A 6,317-nucleotide genomic window follows, 5' to 3' on the forward strand; every position below is an offset into this window, starting at 1 on the left:
AGTGCTAGGGTTTCCACTGATTGGGCTCAGCCTTGTTGGCCTCCTCCAATTGCTCTGCGCCACGTGTCCTCTGGGACACCTGGTGCTTTCTCATTGGTTATAATCACGTGGTAGCACATGGGTTATGCTGAGTTGTCCACCTTTCATTTGGCAGCTGTCAGCATCAGCATATTCTTATTCCTTAAAAAGATACCTTCTGGAAGGTTGTCTGACGTGCACAATCAAGGTTGCCCTAATCCTGATTTGGATAAGGGCGAGGTTGATTATGTGCATGTATGATATGCGCCCATCCTGAGGATGCGCGAGGTCTTCTCTTTATTCTCACGCGCAGATGTTTCATGCGCAGATGTGATATGCACAAGCATGTGATATGCGCCACGCGCAGATGTGATGTGCGTGAGCATATGTGATGCGTGAGCATATGTGATGCGTGAGCATATGTGGTGCCTGGGCATATGACGCCTGAGCATGTGTGGTGCCTGGGCATATGATGCCTGAGCATATGTGATATGCGCCATGCGCATAGGTTTTGGCTTTGTGCCTTCGTAATGTCTTGATTTCAAGCCTCTTGTCTATATCTTGTGGGTTGACCCGCCTTGCTCGGTGTTGAGGCGGGTACATACCTCTTCATATAGTGAGTAGTTTAGGGTAATGTGAGTGAATGATAGAGAAAGTGTTATGATTTTCTATATATTTGAAAATTACGGTATATGTAAGTGTAGTTTTAACAATATAGTGAGTGGGTTAGGGTGGTGTGAGTGAATGATAGAGAAAGTGGTGATCTTCTATATATTTGAAAAGTTACGCATATTTATAATATAGTAAGTGGTTGAGGGTGATGTGAGTGAAGGACAGAGAAAGTGTTGTGATTTTCTATATATTTGAAAATTACAATATATGTAAGTGTAGTTTTTATAATATAGTGAGTAGAAAATTAGGGTGGTGTGAGTGAATGATAGAGAAAGTGTTGTGATTTTCTATATATTTGAAAAGTTACGGTGTATGTAAGTGTAGTTTTTATAATACAGTGAGTGGTTTAGGGTAGTGTGAGTGAAGGATGGAGAAAGCGTTGTGATTTTCTGTATATTTGAAAAGTTACAGTATATGTAAGAGCGCATTCGTTTCATAGAAAGGAATAGAATTGGAATTGGAATTTGCGTAAGATTTGGAGTTGGAAGTAATTAGATTTGGAATCTTACCATTCCAATAAGAATTGGAATTTGAAGGAATTGAAATCCAATTTTATTCTTGATGTGCTCGTTTAACAAATAAATTGGAATCGAGTTTTTTTTAACGAGGATAACAACGGAAATATTTTAGTTTTTTTTTAGATTTTTTGTTTTTTATTTATATTTTGCGTTATGAATTTTTTATTATTTTTTTAAAATTTTTTTAGGGGTTTTCTATTAAGATCAAAAACCACTCAAAAAAATATTCAAAAATAATAATAATAAAAAATTCATAACTCAAAATATAAGTCAAAAACAAAAAAATAAAAAAAAACTAAAATGTTTTATTCGTTGTTCTCGTTAAAATAAATAAATAAATAAAATAAAAAAAACCTTCGAGAAAAGATTCAAACGAATTCACTTGAAATCCTCCATATTTTGGAAGGATTTAGAATCCATTTATTTAAAGGAATTTGAAGGAATTGAATTCCAGTTCCAATTCCAATTCCTTGACAACCGAACACATCAAAATGAAATTAAGATTTGAATTCCAACGAAACGAACACGCTATGTCATGGGATTTTAATTCCAATTCCTTTGAATTCCCACGAATTCTTTGAAACGAACGCGCCCTAAGTGTAGTCTTACTATAAAATGATAAAGCTTATGTGTCAAATCTACATTTCTTCTAATTTATAATATCTCATCTCATTCATTCTAACTATCCATGGGTTATGGGTCAAAATCATTTTGTCTAGCGGGTTATAACATAGTGTGGATTTTATAGCATAGTGTCATTTTCATACTTGAAGTTTGATCAACTAAACAACTTTAGCACCTTTTTTAATTTCTTGCAAATTAACACCCGACATTTCCAAAACCATGCTATTTTAGTAATTTTCGTTAACCCGCTTGTTTTTTTTTTCCTTTAAGTCTACATTAAATTAATTTTATAAGTATTTTGACAATCACAATTGAAATAGCGAACCTTATTTATTTTTATCATTTCATAAATCACATGTAATATACAGGTTCAAAAGCTAATTTTTATTATAATATAGTGAGTGGGTTAGGATGCTGTGAATGATGGACGAAAATTGAGATTAATTAATAACATGAAATGAAAATTGAGATTGTGAGTAAAGAAGATAGAAAAGGTAATGATAAAAGTATAAAAAAGTATTATTTAATTGAACATGAGAAAGAAAATAAAGTGATTTTTAGTGTAATTTTGGATATGGGGTTAAGGGAAGGAATGAGAAAGAATTAGGTTTTTTTAACACTCGGTTTTGAAATGGAATCAGGTTCAGGTATGATCGGTTATTGTAAAATCGGTGATTTTTTCATGCATGGGTCCGGTCAGTGGTGTAGCTACCTTATTGGTAGGGAGGGGGGTCAGCCGACCCCTGTGAGAAAATTTTTTTTAGTGGTATATATGTCTTAAAATTCCGGTTGACCCCAATGAATTTGAGAATGACCATTAACAAAGAGAACTTGAGATGAAAAAAAAAAGAGTAAGCCAACCATATTTCCGGCAGCCGACGCAAAGAAGTATTCTCATATTGCAGTTAAAGAAGAAAATAAAGAAGATGACATAATTTAACATATTAAGGATGTAATGGGCCTTAATTAACTCTTTTTCACAGCTTATTATTTGTACCAAAATTTAATAGGACATGTGAAAATAAAGATAATGTCAACAAAACATTTAGTTATTTCTGAGTTAGTTTACTTAAAACATAATATATAATAAAAGTCAGTATGTTTTTTTTTTTGCCAAAATTGCTTACCCATTTATTTCGTATATGATTAATTAACTTTTTAACTTTTAATAAGCATTTGTTTTGCTTTTATATATATATTTTTTAATATATGAATATCGAACGAATGATGCTATGATTAGATACCAAAAAATAAAAACTCGTAGAAAACAACAATAAATATATTGTATTTTAGTTATGCGTAACTAATGACGTATCATGTATTTGTTTTTGTTATATGGTAATATGATATGTTGTGTTATTATCTTTTTTTCATATGACCCGGCCTGATTTAACCCGACTTAAACGATCAAAGCGGATTGAAAAAGAAATTATATACCGATTTGACCCAATCCGTACAACCGAACCAGTTCGAAGAAAAATTTATATAGCGATAAGCAACTGAGTACTGACCCAAAGGTTTTCCGACCCCAGCAAGAAAATTTTCTGGATCCGCCATTGGGTCCGGTTCGGGGATTCAGTAACTGATTTTAGAAACCATAGCTGGTGTCAGTGGTTCTAGGTAGAGTATGGATAGAGTATGGAATCGACTTCTCTATAACTAGGTATGTTAATACCTTATTCTCGGGTATAGAACCGGCTACTATATAACTAGGTACTTTAATACCTTATTTTCAGGTATAGAAAAAAAATCATATTTTTTGATACAAATCGGCTTTTAAGGCTGCACACTGGTTTCGGGTATGGAAAACCTGGTTTCAAGTTTGGACCCGAAACTAGTTTTGGGAATTTTTTGGTATAGACTGGGGTTCGATTCTAGGTATGATTTTTTTGGATTGAAACGCATACCTTAAGCGTATCCTACGGGTAAGGTCGGGTCCAGGCTCGGGGTCCTAAAAACCTGGTTCTAGGTATTTTTCTAAGTTCGGGTTAAAGTCCGAGTTTTTTTTGTGCATCACTAGTTAAAGGTTATGTTTCTTTGCAAGATTACTTCCACTAAATCTAGAAAAATGTACAAGTTGTTAGGTCTAGCTTGGAGTTTGTGTATTGCTGGTTTGGAGAAAGAAATTGCCTAATTTTAGTGACAAAAGTTAATAGCCGACATATATTCTACATGTATTAGGTTAAATATGAGACAAGGTTTTACAATCAGTTACGGAAGTGTGATTACTAATCTCGGCATACCATTAACAAAGGTTAATAAGAATCAAGGAATGCACATTGTTCATCACATGGTTATAGTTATAAAAAAATTGGTACATTAGACTTACCTAAAGGTGTGAATTTCCCACACGAGACAAACTTGACATGAAATTGACTATTATTTAGTCAAAACAGGTTTGAATTGGTTTTCGGTCGAGCCTGTGTACACGTTTAGATTGTGTTCATGTCAACACAGTAAGTTCATGATTTGAAGCGTTTAACTCATATACTTGTGTTTTTTTTTGGTAAATGAAAAATGTGATTTATGTAATTACTTAATTATTTAGGTGTTTTACACCAACATTTATAAAGTTTAGAAACAAGACCGTATAGTTTAACATAAACGCCTCAAAACATAAAAAAAGTATAATTTGAAATTTATAGTATATTAACTAATGAGATTCTCTTGCTCAATGCTTCAATTCATTACGATACCAACACTCACTATAACAATCGAAAGAGAAAAGCCTAAAAATATAGACATGATATGCCAAAAGGATATAACCGCGTGCTTAACATAGATAATAATCAAAAACCAAATACCAGTACCGCTAACTATGTTTGTCAAGCGTTATCAGTTCGGTTTGTCATAGTACCAACACTGGTATAGCTTACGATACCATAAAACACTTTAATTTGAATACAACTTCGTATTTAGTTTAATGTATACCGAAACACCAAGAAATAAAATTAAACATGGTTGCATATTCAACTTTTTTTTAAGTTAATTAACACAAGTTAATTTAAAAAATCAAATTAAATAAAAAATAGTTGAGCTAAAATTTGCAACAACTTGGTCTATTTTTCTAAATTTTGGAGAAATTTTATACGAGGCACGGCCTCGTATGGTATAAGGCACGACGGTCAACCGCGTCCAAAGTTACTCGGGAATGGGGTGAGGCACGACTATACCTAATAGCGACCATAGTATTGTCTCGTGTATCACATTAAGTGTGTGCTCTTCAGCTTGGTGAAAAGTTATTTCAAGTATTTGGGATTAGACACAAGCTATTCAAGTTACATAAGTTAAATAAAGTTCATAACATCCATCAATTGGTGTTGTTAAGATTCTAAACCATAAACTTTATTTGCTATTGGTTATCAATAGATAAAAGCTTGATGTTGGAAATCATGACTTTGTAAATTGTGTTTGAACAATGGATAAAATTTGTTTGTTTTGTGGCGCAGCTTGTTTTCTGTTTATTTTCATATGTAATAATGATGTTAAGTTTTTAAATTAAAAGGGGAAAAAACAAATTGGTGTTAAGTATGAGTATTAAACATACCGAAATGTTTTATGGTCTAAAAGATAATCATGCAAGGATTCATGTGTTTTATAACCTTTCTAATTAGATAAACTTGTGAAAAAACAAGTCTAGCTGGTAAACAAAACGTTTTGGTTAAACATTTGGACAAAAATCAGACTTTTAAACAAGTTTTGTTTTGGGCAAGCGAGGAATACAACCGCTCCACTTTATGGTTGTGGTCGGGTCTTGCCCTACGCATGATCGGGGCACAAATTAACCTAGAGCAAGATCGTATCAGTTTAGGAACACAATCATGGTACTTGAGGACGACTGTTATTATAAAAAGATGTCAAGTCAATAATTAATGAATAATTTTAAAACTTAATTAATTAATTAATCTAGTGTCAAGTTATTGTGAAAAATAATAATATTATTTAAGTAATTCATCACTCTTCAATCATGCTATACATGATGATTAACTATATGGTTAATATATATATATATATATATATATATATATATATATATATGATCAGGATCATATGAGAATTTTTTGAGAATTGAGAACTATAAGAACCATTTTAAATCATAAAAAAACTCAAAAATAAAAAAAATCATAAAACAAAAAAAAACACAAAAATGAAAAAAATAAAAAAAACCAAAATTTTTATTTATCATCCCGGTTTCTAAAAAAAAAAATTATCGGCTTAGCTAAATTACACATATACATATATGTATAATATGTACATATATGTACACACATGTTTTTTTCCTATACACATATGTATAATTTAAGGTAAATGATAATGTACATATGTGTACGTTACATAACTAGAGATTAAATGAAAGTATACATATGTGTATAGGTATAATACGAATTAAAAAGAAAAAAAAATCGGTTTCTTTTATTATACATATATGTATAATATGTATACACATGTTTTTTCCTATACACATATGTATAATTTAAGGTAAAT

The sequence above is a fragment of the Bidens hawaiensis genome, unplaced genomic scaffold, assembly GCF_021521415.1.
Source record: "Bidens hawaiensis isolate Kalapana, Puna unplaced genomic scaffold, B.hawaiensis_p1.1 tig00031429_1, whole genome shotgun sequence".
NCBI classification, from domain to species: Eukaryota; Viridiplantae; Streptophyta; class Magnoliopsida; order Asterales; family Asteraceae; genus Bidens; species Bidens hawaiensis.